Source organism: Bison bison, unplaced genomic scaffold (genome assembly GCF_000754665.1).
Source record: "Bison bison bison isolate TAMUID 2011002044 unplaced genomic scaffold, Bison_UMD1.0 scf7180017864198, whole genome shotgun sequence".
NCBI lineage: Eukaryota > Metazoa > Chordata > Mammalia > Artiodactyla > Bovidae > Bison > Bison bison.
Window position 1 is genome coordinate 5,022,260 of NW_011494770.1, and position 13,495 is coordinate 5,035,754.

At 38.2% G+C, this 13,495-nt stretch overlaps 1 protein-coding gene across 3 annotated transcripts in view; it reads right to left on the bottom strand.

Annotated features, from left to right (window-relative positions):
* PDE7B (phosphodiesterase 7B) overlaps positions 1-13,495 on the bottom strand; it is a 352,599-nt gene that overhangs the window by 139,980 nt on the left and 199,124 nt on the right. The gene's annotated exons all lie outside the window — the stretch shown is intronic.

Sequence of the window (13,495 nt, forward strand, 5' to 3'; positions counted from 1 at the left end):
TTAATTGGCTAGGTATCACTTTAAAATGTTTAAGGTAGACAGTATATTACTGACTGTACTCTTGAATGCCCTCAAAACTCTGCACATTTATATAATCAAATGCTTCTTAAACTACCAGTCATGTGTTTTTTGAGATGACTTTAAACTCGTTCATTTCAAGAACTGAAGTTGAAGGGGAAAATCATGACTTTCTCTCTGAGGACAGGTTCACTGACAAGTATTTTCAAATTCCTCCTCGAGTGTGATCTGACATGACCTCACACATCCATATCTACACACACGTGTGCAGTCACATACAGTCTTGCACACGCTTTAAAGACTGATTCAGTGCATGCAGAGAGCATTTTGTCTCTTACGATTCGTCTCTGCTTGCTCACTGCTTCCAGCTCCTCTGCCTTTAAAGTTTCATAGACAGCACATTTTCCAATTATTTCAAGATTGTTTTTCCTGTGCTATGCGGATTAATGTGATGTGGGCAGTTAAGCACTGAACTGTTTTTAGGATGAAAACATAAATCACAAACTTTCCTTTCAGATTGAATTTCTTCTTCTCCTAAAGAAAATCAAGAACCAGAAATTCCTTCTACATTAATTAGAAGATCATTGTTTGCTGCTTTTCCTCTTCCTGACCTTCTCTTTTCATTGACTCTGTCTGAAAGGGAAGTGTGTGCAGCACTCATTTCAAAGGAATGCTTGCAATTTGGCGGTAGATTATGCAAACTCCAGTTAGTGATCCACAAGGAGTTGAAAAAACAGGGTCCACTGTGTGGGAAACACAGGGCAGCTCACTTCCAGCAACTTGAAAACACCTTCCTTGCTTAGATGTGAAGCCACATCTATATCAACACGAAATGCTGGTCAAAGTCACATCTACCATAGTTGAAATGGAAAACCAAGCCAAACCAAAAAAAAAAAAAAAGTAAAACACCTTAATTCTACTTATGTTTGGTGCACAGAAGTCCTTATACATGGTTTTCAGGTGTTAATTAACAATGTCCTATATAGTTTTTGGTTTTATAGTTTATTTTTTAAATGAAATTTTTAAAATTGAAGTACAGTTGATTTACAGTATCATGTTAGCTCCAGGTATACAGCACAGTAATTCAGTTATACCAAATATATGTATATTCTTTCTCAGATCCTTTTTCTGTATAGATAATGGAAAATATTGAGTGTAGCTTCCTGTGCTACGCAGTAGGACCTTGTTATCTATTTTATATATAGTACTATGCATATGTTAATTCCATACTCCTAATTTATCCTCAGTTTTAGAATTTAAATACTGTTCACTTTTCATTCACTCATTTCCATTAAAATTATTTATGCTCAGTTTTGGGTGGACAGCTCTTCACAGACCATGGAGTCTAGTGAGATGAGGGTGAAAGTGAACAGTAGAAAACCACAAATGCAGATGGTTAGAGTTGAGAAATAGAAACTTAATACCATCTCATTTAGAACTGCAATTGCTTAGTCTGGAGAAAAATGGGCAAAATGTTACTACAAAGATGCCTTGAGCTGCAACATCTTATGCATACTTTATCTTTTTATCTAGAACGTTTCTGAGAATGAGAAATTATTTCTAATGTGTGAAGGAATTCTCCCACAGAGATAAGAAGTGGGTGTCCAGAGGAATACTCTGGGAGTCATTGACAAGGATGCAAATACAGCTCCTATTTCTCTATCTTCAGATTTGTGCTCTGTCCCCCATCTCTCCTGCTTCAGTTGCTATGTGATATTGTACAACTTTTTATTCTTTTTAAATAATATTTATCATGGCAATTTATGTAACAATATACTGTGTACCTGACAATTTTTAAAAAACACCCTTTTATTTTAGATGTTTTTTTTACCATAATTAGTTTTCATCTGCATAGTGAGAGCTGATCAGTTATTTTTTCCATTGCCTAGGCCATGACTGTTCCACTAATTTGTCCAAAGTGTCACATCCTCAAAGAGCTTTGCATTTCTCAGAATTTAAGGATTCTCCATTGAGAAAATGATGGCTTTATAAATGAGAATCAACGAGGTTTCATTCTGTTCAGGATTTAGTTCAGAATCATCCCAGATTCTCTTATCATACCATTACCTTCTAAAAGGACTTAAACAGCAAACTAGGAATCCAGGGTACACCTTTGCTCTTAGGGTTCACTGCGTCATCCTCCAGGGGTGAGGGGAGATTTCCCTTGTTTGAAGACAAGAACTTGGGCACAGCACTCAGAGCTGCTGTGGAAGGGGGATGAGATTGGGTGCCATATTAGGCTAGTACTTCCTTCTGGACTGCAACGGAGTCAGACTGACTTAAAATAAGGAAAGGCCACATGTGGACATGCCTGGATAAAACTTAAAAAAAAAAAAAAAAGAGGAAAGAAGGAAAAATTTTTATGGAAACCATTGGAATGTGAGAAGCTTTGAGGAAGCCATGTGGCAGTGGTGTGTGAATTGATGACCCTATTGTAAACCACTGCTTAGAACTCTGACAATCACAGGGGAAATACTATTTTTGTGTTATTACTAAGAACTGATAAAAAAATAAAGAGCATACCTTAGTGCTTAAAGTTTGAATATTAACTGTTCAGTGACAGCTATTACTCTCGAAAGTGGATCTTTCTGAAATTTATGCCTACTCAGACTTTTTTTTTAATCCAGAACAAAATATTTAGATGAACACATCACAGAACCACCATTCCACCTAAACAAATATGCTGAATTGCATAATTTAATAACATTGTTGCATACACAGTCATGCACCCTGGATTCCTTGGTTGCTGTTTGGGTTGGTTGGGTCTCTTCAGAAACAAAGGTCCTACAGCTTCAGGGTATTTGGAAGCGGTGGGAAGATTCTGAACAGGGTCCTGCAATGCTTTCTCAGCTGGAGGTAAAGGAGCAATGCTCTGAGGACCCTGGGATTAAATTACATGCTTGTCAAAAATCATCAGACTATCACTAATTACCTGAGAAACATTGGACTTAGCAAATAGTCAAATCAAGTCCAAGGTCTTTGTAAATTGGCCTGACACGCATAAGCATTTGCATGGCTTCTAGCATGAGAGAAAAAGGATGTCAGTTTCAGCTTTTTCATGTCATTCCACTCCTGGGACTTTGCCTCAAAAGTAGTTTTGTGATGCAAATTTTTAATTTGATAAACTTATTTTAAAATAATTATACAGGAGAAATGGATTATTAACACAATTCCATGACATCTTCAAGGTAAACCGAAAAGACCCTGCAAGCCCAAGTTTCACCAGCATTCCTAGGGAGCTGCTGCTAAGTTCTTTTGTCCCAAGAAGCTGAACCCAAGTAGATGTCTCCCCCATTGACTTAAAGGCACACATGAAATTGTGCTTTGTGGTACTTGGGCAATGGGTTGCCTGTAAGGGCTAGGTATAAATGTAATTGGACACACACACACACATGCCACCCTTGTAAACCTACTTTTGGACTCTGTTACTTGTTTATTGTTTATTCTTTTATTGACAACAAATATTTACTGAGCCTCTATCATGTGCCAGGTGTAAAGTAATGACAAATACTATTTTTGCTCCTCAGGGGCTTATGACGTTTTGAGGAAAGGTAGAAATCAAATCCATAGTTACAAGCATCATGAAGGAGAACGAAGGATGCAGTAGGAGCATGTCCTACTGGGTATCAGGGAAGGTCTTCTGGAAAGAGTGACAATTAAGCTGAAGACATTGAAACCAATGCTTTATGGGCCATGAGATGGACTCCCTTTTAAAAGGAAAGGAAGTGAATGGAATTGATTCTTATCTCCATTGTCAAGTTCTTGGTCAAGGCTCCAGATATGAAGGTGGAGACAGCTGAGAAGGGGTCAGACTGGGCCAGGGAACCAAATAGGACCCAATCTGAGACCCTCAGAACTTTGAGAGAAAGATAGTCTCCATTCAGATCCCATGTGTGAGGGAATAAATGGCCTGTCAGCCCAGAATTCAATGAACTTATCACTAATAGAGAAGCAAGCAGGTGGGTAGCTTTTGCATTTATGAAATAGAAAGCTGGGTTTTTTTTTTTTTTTTGCCTACTGTTGGGTGATTTTTGGCTTCTTATGCACAGACAGAAAATCATTATAAGTAATTTGTTTTTTTTTTTTTCTTTTACAGCATTTGTTTGACCTGTTTGTGCTTTACCTGCATAGCTATAATGTTAATACAGCTGTACTTTCAGAAACATTTTAGCTATTAATAGTCTATTGTACAATAAAACAAACCCCAGGGTAAAAATATGTAAAATTAAGAAGTTGTGAATATTTTTATAGTGTCATTGCATGTTAATAGAAGCCTAAGCCAGATGCTATTCCACACATTGTATTAAAAAAAGGTTATGTTCTGCATTCAACGTTATAATTAATTAATTAAATAAAATTTAATGGGTACCTGCCTCGCCTGGGGCAAATGGATGTTGGAGGGAAATTTATTATGTGGCCAGGGAGATATAAAATATACAGTAATAGCTATAGCACAAACCAGAAGGTAAAAAAAAAAAGAGATGTGATGGGTCACAGGTGTGGAGGTGTTTATTACTGAGATAGTAGGGAAGGCTACACAAAGATGGTTATTAAGCTGATCATTGAGGGTTAAGGGCATTTGGAAATTAGAGGTTTGGGGATGAGGCATGAATGTCCAGGGGAGATAACTGAGTACATTCGGAGAAATGAGAAAATAACAGTGCATTTGTGAAACATAAACCACCTTGTTTTGTTGGTGCAAAGGGAAAGTGAGGCAGAAAGTGAGGCCCAAGGAGTGGGGCCAACTCATGGTTCATCTTGGATGCCAGATGAATGGGAAGCCCCTGGAAAATTTTGAGGTAGAGTTGTATAAGCAGAGCTCTGCCTCATTTGGAGTAAACTGTGTTCAGGATGAATTTGTCTTTACAACATGCTGAAAGCAGCAAATGCAGATAGAGGACTATAGCAGCAATCTAAGCAGCAATCTAATCTAAGAAATAAGGAGGACCTGACTTCCAGGGTGGTGGCAGAAATGGGCTGGAGGGTGTGGGTGGGGCAGATATTAATAGGTGTATGGAGTTTCTTTGATTTTGTGAGGTATTTCAGGTTTATTTTTTAATCTCAAAATATCCACTTGTGGTTTTAAGTGCTATCTGTGATCTTTATCAGCTATGGAGCCAGATTCCCTAGGTTCCTAGGTTAATCAGATGCTGTTAACTCAAGTAAACTCTGCTCATTCTTCAGGCCACTGGCTACAATTTTGCAAGCCCTTGCATTATTTTTTCACTATATTTACTTGAGATTCATTTCCACATATATTGTCCCTTACAGAATCTTGTTTATGTAGGCAGGGTAATTAGTATTAGTCTCATTTTACTGAAAACCTGCCCAAGGGTACATTGATAACAAATATTCGATTAAAGGTTCGTTTCCATTGTTTCTTCTTTTCTCTCCATCTACTTCAATTTTGAGGGTTCAAAATGATCTTGAGACTCTGGAATGGCAATAGGAAATCTAATCCAAACTCAGGTCTAATCCTGCTCACTTTGCTTCTCCTCTCTATCCCCCTTGCCCTACAGGACTTCAGGATGGTCTAGAATCAGCTGATAGATTCTAGTGCATTCCTAGGACCATCTCAGCCTACAGTTCAATCTAGGGTCTTGAAAATGACTACAGATCCACTCTAGAGAGGGAGTTTGGGCTCCGAAGTTGGTCTGGAGCCTAGCTGGGCATTGCAGGTGGAGAGGATGAGGTGGCAGGAGGGAAGAGAGTCTTTCAGGAGCCCAGAGCTACTGTTCTCAGGCCTAAATGGTTTTCTTTTCTTTACATGGCAACTTTCCGATCCTTTGAAAATCCTTCTGGGAAAGAGGCTATGTGCCATCTTGGTTAATAGTGTTGGCTCTAGAGAGCTCAAATGTGAGTTCAAATTCTGTCTCACTAGCTGTGTGGCTTTAAGATGACTGTCCTAACTGCTTGGTGCCTTCGTTTTCCCATCCACGTAATACAGTAATAGAATTTACCTTGTGAAGGTGGTGGAAGCGTGAGAACACAGTTTAGTTTATGACCACACTTTAACCTCTGAGGCCATAAGGCTTCACTCCTCTACACTCTCACAGACTCTTGCCCTCTATCACAGCAAGTATCACAGAGTATTTGATTATTTCCATTTCTGTCTTTTCACTAGACCATGAGCTCCTTGAGGGCTGGTTCAGTAATGCTAATATCCCATGCTTGAGGTCTGGCAATGTACCAGGAACTGTACTAACTTATATAGGAGAAGACTGAGGACCAAGAGGTTAGACACTTTGCCAAGAATCACATGTAGTAAGCAACAGACCGGGATTCAAAGCTGGGTATGTTGAGTTGCATTCTCAATCGCTGGTCTGTTGTATGCTAGTCTTAGTCATCTTTGTACCCCCTGGGGCCTGGTGCAATGCCCAGCATGGATTAGATGCTCACTTAATGATTACTGGTTGATGAATAGGCTGTTGGATTTTACCCAACAGGTGGTTCGGTTTGATTACATCTCATGTGACCTCTGTGGGCTATTTCTAAGTAGCTGAAAATGTTGAGAGGTACTCTTGTCCTTGTTTTCACAACCTCTTTAACTTTCAGATTTGACAGGTAAGGGTACCCTTCTTCCTTAGATGGGGGTGGAAGAGAGGGAGAGGAGTCATTAAAGGTTAAGTTATTTGCCTAAGGATTCCTGATTTTAGACTAGTTCTCAGGCCTCTCTACCTAAAACAACTATCCTTGAATTAGTGAAGAATTTCTTATTCTCTTGATGAGACTCCCCCATAAACAATGTTATTAACACTAGCATTGATTCATTCAGAAGTAAAGCTATTTGTTATGCTACTAGCTAAGAACTGAGTTTACTCAAGAGGAAAATAAAAACAGAGGGTGGCAGTCAAGCTCATAGCATTTGTCTCATTCATTTACATTCATGCATTCCAGAAATCATTGCCGAGCATCTACAATATTAAAGGCAACCACCATGCACAGCATAATGTTCTTGGAAATAGTATGACAATCTTCCCGCTGGGGTTTGCCCTGAAAGAGCAACCAAAACAACTCAGAGGACTTTACTTTCTTTTTTTTTTTTTTAAAGAAGTAGAATGTATAAAAGGATCTGTATGTATAAAGTGAAAAGAACCCTAGATTTGGAATCAGAAGCAGAGAATTACAACCCCAGCTGTGTTACATAGTGGTTAAAACCTGGACTTTACTGAGCACATATTTAGTGACAGGTATTATTCAAAGCCTTCTTATTTATTATTATTATTATTAAATATTAAAAACAGCTTTATTGAGATTCACTGACACAAAAAATTGTATATATTTAATGTACCCAACTTGATGTTTGGTTATACATATACACTGTGAAATGATCACCATAATCAAACTAATTATTATATCCAGTACCTCCATCTAGCTGCCATTGTGCGTGTGTAAGAAGATTTAACTAAAGATCTATCTTCTCAGGAAACTGCGAGTATACAATATAGTATACTGTCAGCACCATGCTGCGCATTAGGGCTCTAGATTTAGAAATTACACTTGTTCAGGAAAAAAACTCTGCCAAAAGGTTATCAGCTAAGGAAGGAGGGATTAATTAGATATTCATTTTTATCAATTAATTTTAAATAATTATTCATTTTGGTTCTGATGTATTCTAATTCTTCAGGCTAATATTTTACATCAGAATATAAGGGTTTGAATTGTTATTTAATGTTTCATGCTCAATTTCTTGATTCCAAACTGCATTGTAAATTCTCAGGAGGAAGGGGTTGTAATTTGTAATTTTTTGTGTGTCCCTCTCCAGGTATGGCAGAGTTCTCAGTTTTGGTAGATGGGCAATGATGAATTTATAGCAAATACTTTCAGTAAAGTAATATCTAATGTCCCTAACATCATCATCATCACTATTTTCTTAATTGAAAAGTAAGATTTTAGCCTTTTATTTATGAAAGCAGTTCATTTATTTCAACTGTGAGGAGGTGAGAGCTAAAATCTTGAATGTGAAATAGTTATGAAAACTGAAAGGCATGGTTTGGGGAGATTAATCAAATGGACTTTAGGATATTATTCAAACAGCCACTATGTTCTTGGAGTTTGCATAATTAAAACTGAGAAATTTATGCCTAGCGCCTTGGTTTTTCCTGCTCAAATGCAGCAAAACACCACCCTCCTCCTGCCCCCAGCCTTGCCAAAGTTGTCGTTCTGAGCTTAAACCAAACATGGGCTTGCTTTCAAGAGACTGTGCCCTCCTGGCAAGGTTCCCTCAAAGCTCAGGTCTCCACGGCTCACACTTTGGCCGGCTCTGGTGCAGAGAGAGGAACGTTTACATCTGCATAGCAAGTAGGAAGGTGTCTTTTGATTCCACATCCAGGGATTTGATTAATTCGGTATAATTGCATTGAGAAACTCCAGAGAGATCAGAGCCTGGGATGGCATCTGCATTCATTCTTCCATCTTCTCTCTGCCTCAACAATGAGTCACTTCTATGCTGTAAAGTTGCTATTAGACCACCTCTGGTCCAAAGCACAGGTCAACTTGACATGTCAGCACTGCTCAGGCTGAACAAGGGCTCAGGGTGGCTCATTCATAATTCATGTATCTGAAAAGCGGATTATGTGTATTTAGGTTGCTGACTTCCCAATCGTATTTCTGATACTTTCATAGCAGAACCTAAAAGCCTTACATTCTATTAAATTATGTCTTAAGTAAATCATTCTTTTCTTTCAAACTAGTGCTCTCAGTGGAATTCATTTTGGTTTATAGACCTTTAAAGTATATAGACAAGATGCAGTATGTTTTTCTATGCATCCTGTAAAATATCATCTATGAAAAAGCCCTCTTCCCTCTTCCCCTCATTCCGTCTTTCCCAAATCACATATTTTGTAGCATGCATGCATGCTAAGTCGCCTCAGTGGTGTCCAGCTCTTTGCAGTCACATGGACTGTAGCCCTACAGGCTCCTCTGTCCATGGAATTCTCCCGGCAAGAATACTGAAGTGAGTTGCCATCCCCTCCTGCAGGGGATTTTCTCAACCCAGAGCTCAAACCCGCCTCTCTTATGTCTCCTGCACTGGCAAGCAGGTTCTTTACCACTAGCGCTACCTGGGAGGTTTTTATAGCTTGGGAGAACACCAACTGATACTTGAGCGATAAGATGGGAGGAATATAAGCTTCCTGAAACTAACATTGCTCAAAAAGTTGGAATATCATCTACTAGGGCTACAGTGAGTTGTCCAATCTGAACTGGGATAATTATTTTACTAACCCATTCCTCTAAAAGCAATTAACCAGATATTCTTTTTCTTAATTCCCTTTGATTGTTATTTCTTCCTTGCTGCTGAGTTCCCAAGAAATAGACCTTGGAGGTGGAATGGAGACATAGTCTTTGTTCAACAAACACACGGGTAGTTTCAGGTGTCTTTGGACATTTTGGGGAAGCAAATGGTATGTGATTTCATGGTGCCTTTGTTGCCAATTGAAGATACTAGAAACTCTAAAATCTCATGAGAAATCTAACGGTTTTTCTTCAACATAACTAGAAGACATCAAATCCTGCCAGTTACATTAGGAAATGAGCCATTATGTTGATCTCCTCACAAAACCCTGTTTCTGAGAAGTTTCTCAGCTCTGTGGTGCTTTGGCTAGGTCTGCTGCTTGTCAAAAGTGATCAATCTTGATTCCTAAAAAGTTGTGGCTGGAATTCTAATGGAAACATGTTATGAACTGACTTTTTTTTTGGTCTGCAGATATCATCTCACTAAATTCAAGTAAAATACTCTTTGTGATTAAACAGGTTTTTGATGTTGAGTCACCATTCATACCACAAATAGCTGACTACTCAAAAATGAGAACACAAGCCTCTCACGTTTTAACTTATTTTAGCTAAGGACTTAGTTGATGACTGAATACCCTGCAAATTCAATGTGCTTTTAGAAATTACTTTTGCATGTGCTTTGACCCAACCAAAACTTAAATCCCATTTCTTCACCCCAAATAAATCAGAACATTTTGACAATTGCATGATTAGAATAATTAGTTTTCACTTTATATGCTAATGTATAACAGATGAAAATTTGATTAAAAATGGTAAGTAAAGGGTACTTTTAAGATTGTATCACTGGAATTGCAAATATAACTAGGCCAAAATCCTATTCTATGACTTTTCTTCCTACTTTATTTATGACTCAGAGTAATGCACCTTGGATGAAGGAATGCAAATTAAGTGCTCCCTGTTTTTTCAACGATAAACTAAAAGGCTACCTTACTACTTCTGAGTAATTATTAGAAATAAGAATAGTGTGGGATAATAACCATTAACACTTACAAAGTATTTACTACATCCTAACAATTTGCTAGTTTCTTTACAGGGACCATCTGATTTGATCTTACACATAAGGCAGTTTCTATTGTTATTTTCATTTTACAGAAGCAAAAACTGAGGTCCAAGGAGTTTAGTAAAAATACAAAGCAGTCTGACTCCAGAGCCCATCTTTTAACCATGATAATGAAGTAAAAGGAAGTATCCCCAGTGATAGGGCCAAAGGGGGTATTGCTGCTAAGTCACTTCAGTCGTGTCCGACTCTGTGTGACCCCATCGACAGCAGCCCACCAGGCTCCCCCGTCCCTGGGATTCTCCAGGCAAGAACACTGGAGTGGGTTGCCATTTCCTTCTCCAATGCATGAAAGTGAAAAATGAAAGTGAAGTCGCTTAGTCATATCTGACTCTTAGTGACCCCATGGACAGCAGCATTGGGTAGTAGGCAATTATTAATTTTTCATAAGATTAAAAGGAAAGAATATAAACCCTATAAAAATGGAGTCTGTTCTCCAAGGAGTTGAGAACTGAAGTTTCCCTGAGAAACGAGCCTTTATGATCTTTAAATTTCAACTTCATGGGGCAAGAGCAAACATCAACAGTGACTATAGAAAGAATTCAACAACCTCAAAGGTGGGCCCAGAGGCCTCTAGAGAACATGATCTTGATTCCAAGTCATCTTACAGCAGTTAGTGTACTGCATGCCTGTCTGCATGTATCTTGGTTGTCCCTTAGTTCAAGCTTGGTTTTCAATTAAAGTGCAAAGTTATTCAACTTGTTTAGCTTGACAAAAACTGATAATATAAATGTATTGCAACTGTTTATAATAAAGGGCTCACCTTGACCAAAGCAACCTGTGAGGAAGAGCAGCTCAGCTCTAAGAAGTTAGAAGATACAGTAACAAGTCTTTCCAGTGCATTCAATCCACCCCTTTCTATTCTCGTACCTTTGGCATTATCTTGCTCAGGCCTCCTTCTTCCTTTCTAAACTCTACTGTTCTTTTTAGAAAGCCCAATTATGCTTTCTCTCATCTTCTACTCTTTTCCTTACTTATTTTGCAAGATCATTGTCCAATATATAATAATTGGGCAAGCAAAAGCCTGTTTTCTTTCTGGCATTAATTTGTCCCAACACACATTGGTAACCCTTCTCAGCGAGTTTTATTTGGCAGTGGTCTCAGAAAAGATCTCTGGACTGCAGCTCTTGATACAGTGACACCCAGCTGCTTATCACTTTTACACTGAGTAGGAATAAATCCACTTCTTTTCAATACTTACTGTGCTTCCTTGAATACAGTATTTATCTCTTAATCTGAACATATACACTTTTTTCAATTTTCTGAATCCATGGGAAATATTAAAAGGGCTTTCACTGAGCAGAATGTTAGGTGAAGTATGGGAAGTGGGTTCAAATAAAACGAAAAATGCATTCAGATATTAGTTACTCTGAACTTTTAATACAACATGTATGTTTTGAGTATCTACGTGGGTTCATATACTGGGCTTAGTTTTGGTACTCAAAGTAAAGAGTAGCAAGTAAAAAATCCAGTAAAGCCTCAAGAATCACTCATGTATTAATTAGGACTCCTTACCAGTATGTATTTAATTACATCCAAATGTCTGGCACAACCAAAGGCAAATATAAAATCACTTCTACCATCTAAGAGGAAACATTTGCTTCTTAATTTTTCTCTTTTCATGTTAATGATTATAAAAGCAGGTACACCCATTATGAGATTAGTAGAACTGTTGGATGTCCCAGTAGCTATAACCTAACTTAATATATTCGCAAGAACTGAACCTTTAGCTAAAGCTTGCATTTCCTTCCTGAGGTTACACACTTTCATTCTCACCCCCACAGTTATGCACATGTTCTTGACTCTTTTTTATGTCTGACTGCTTAGGTCAGACCACCCCAAAGTCACAATTGGGCCACCTCATTTTTGTCTCCCCAGTGAATAGTCTCTATGGAACCATCTTTCGCTGAGAAAGTCTGTAAAACTTCCTCATTGTGATGAATTTCTGTATAGCTGCATATCAAACTCCTAAGAAGGACATCCTCCATTATCATACAGGGAGTCCTCATCAAAACTTGCTCCACGTACTTAAAGCCAGGAAAAAAGTTTTTTTCAATGAATGTTGTAATCATACTGTTTTCCCTTTCACCCTGCCTGCTAGGAAGTTCAAATTTCAGTTTTGCTCAATCACTTTGTATATTTATTCTCCTTCCCTCCTACTTTACTATATGGTTTTTATCTTTTATCCAGACAGGATGTCTTTGTATACTTATGGCTTATCATGACCTTCTTGCTGCTGCTGAGTCACTTCAGTTGTGTCCAACTCTGTGCGACCCCATAGACGGCAGCCCACCAGGCTCCCTTGTCCCTGGAATTCTCCAGGCAAGAATACTGGAGTCAGTTGCCATTTCCTTCTCCAATGCATGAAAGTGAAAAGTGAAGGTGAAGACGCTCAGTCATATCCGACTTTTAGCGACCCCATGGACTTCAGCCTACCAGGCTTCTCTGTCCATGACCTTCTTAGAAGCTTACAAATCTTTGTAGAATTAGATGTTGTATAAATAAGTTCCTCTCAACATTTTTTATTTTAAATTTACACATAATTGCAATATTGATCTAAATCTTAGATTTAATCTCTTACCTCATCCTCTGAACAGCTCATACACGTGCATTGGCTTATGATCTAAGGGTTGAATTCCATAGTTCTGGTTCTGAAGTTTTGAAAACTTTTCATGGGGGAGTATATTCTGTGTGTTGTGTATATCTAACCAACCCATAAATAATTTGTTGTTGTGGAATGGAGGTGGTGATGCCGAAAGAAAAGTGATAATAATGATGATTGAAGTCACTGAATACTTTGGTATATTTTGGGTAGGCTAATAAATCTTTTAGCCTATTATCAAAGATATGTTGTAGCTGTAGCTTAGTTGTCAAGATTGGGAAAGTTAAACTTTAGGAAGCAAACTCCTTCTGAGACAAACCAGAGTTAGTTTCTACATCTTATTAATAGTCAGCTTCATCCAAGATTTATAATGCACTGAGCAAGCTGAATTGGCTATAGGACCAATTTAGAAGCTCTGTGTAATGTCTTTGAATACCTTAATGTTGACATTAATCCATAATTCACAATTTCAGGATATGCTTCTTGGGGGGAAGAGAGGAGGGCTGGGGCAAAACAACAATGAG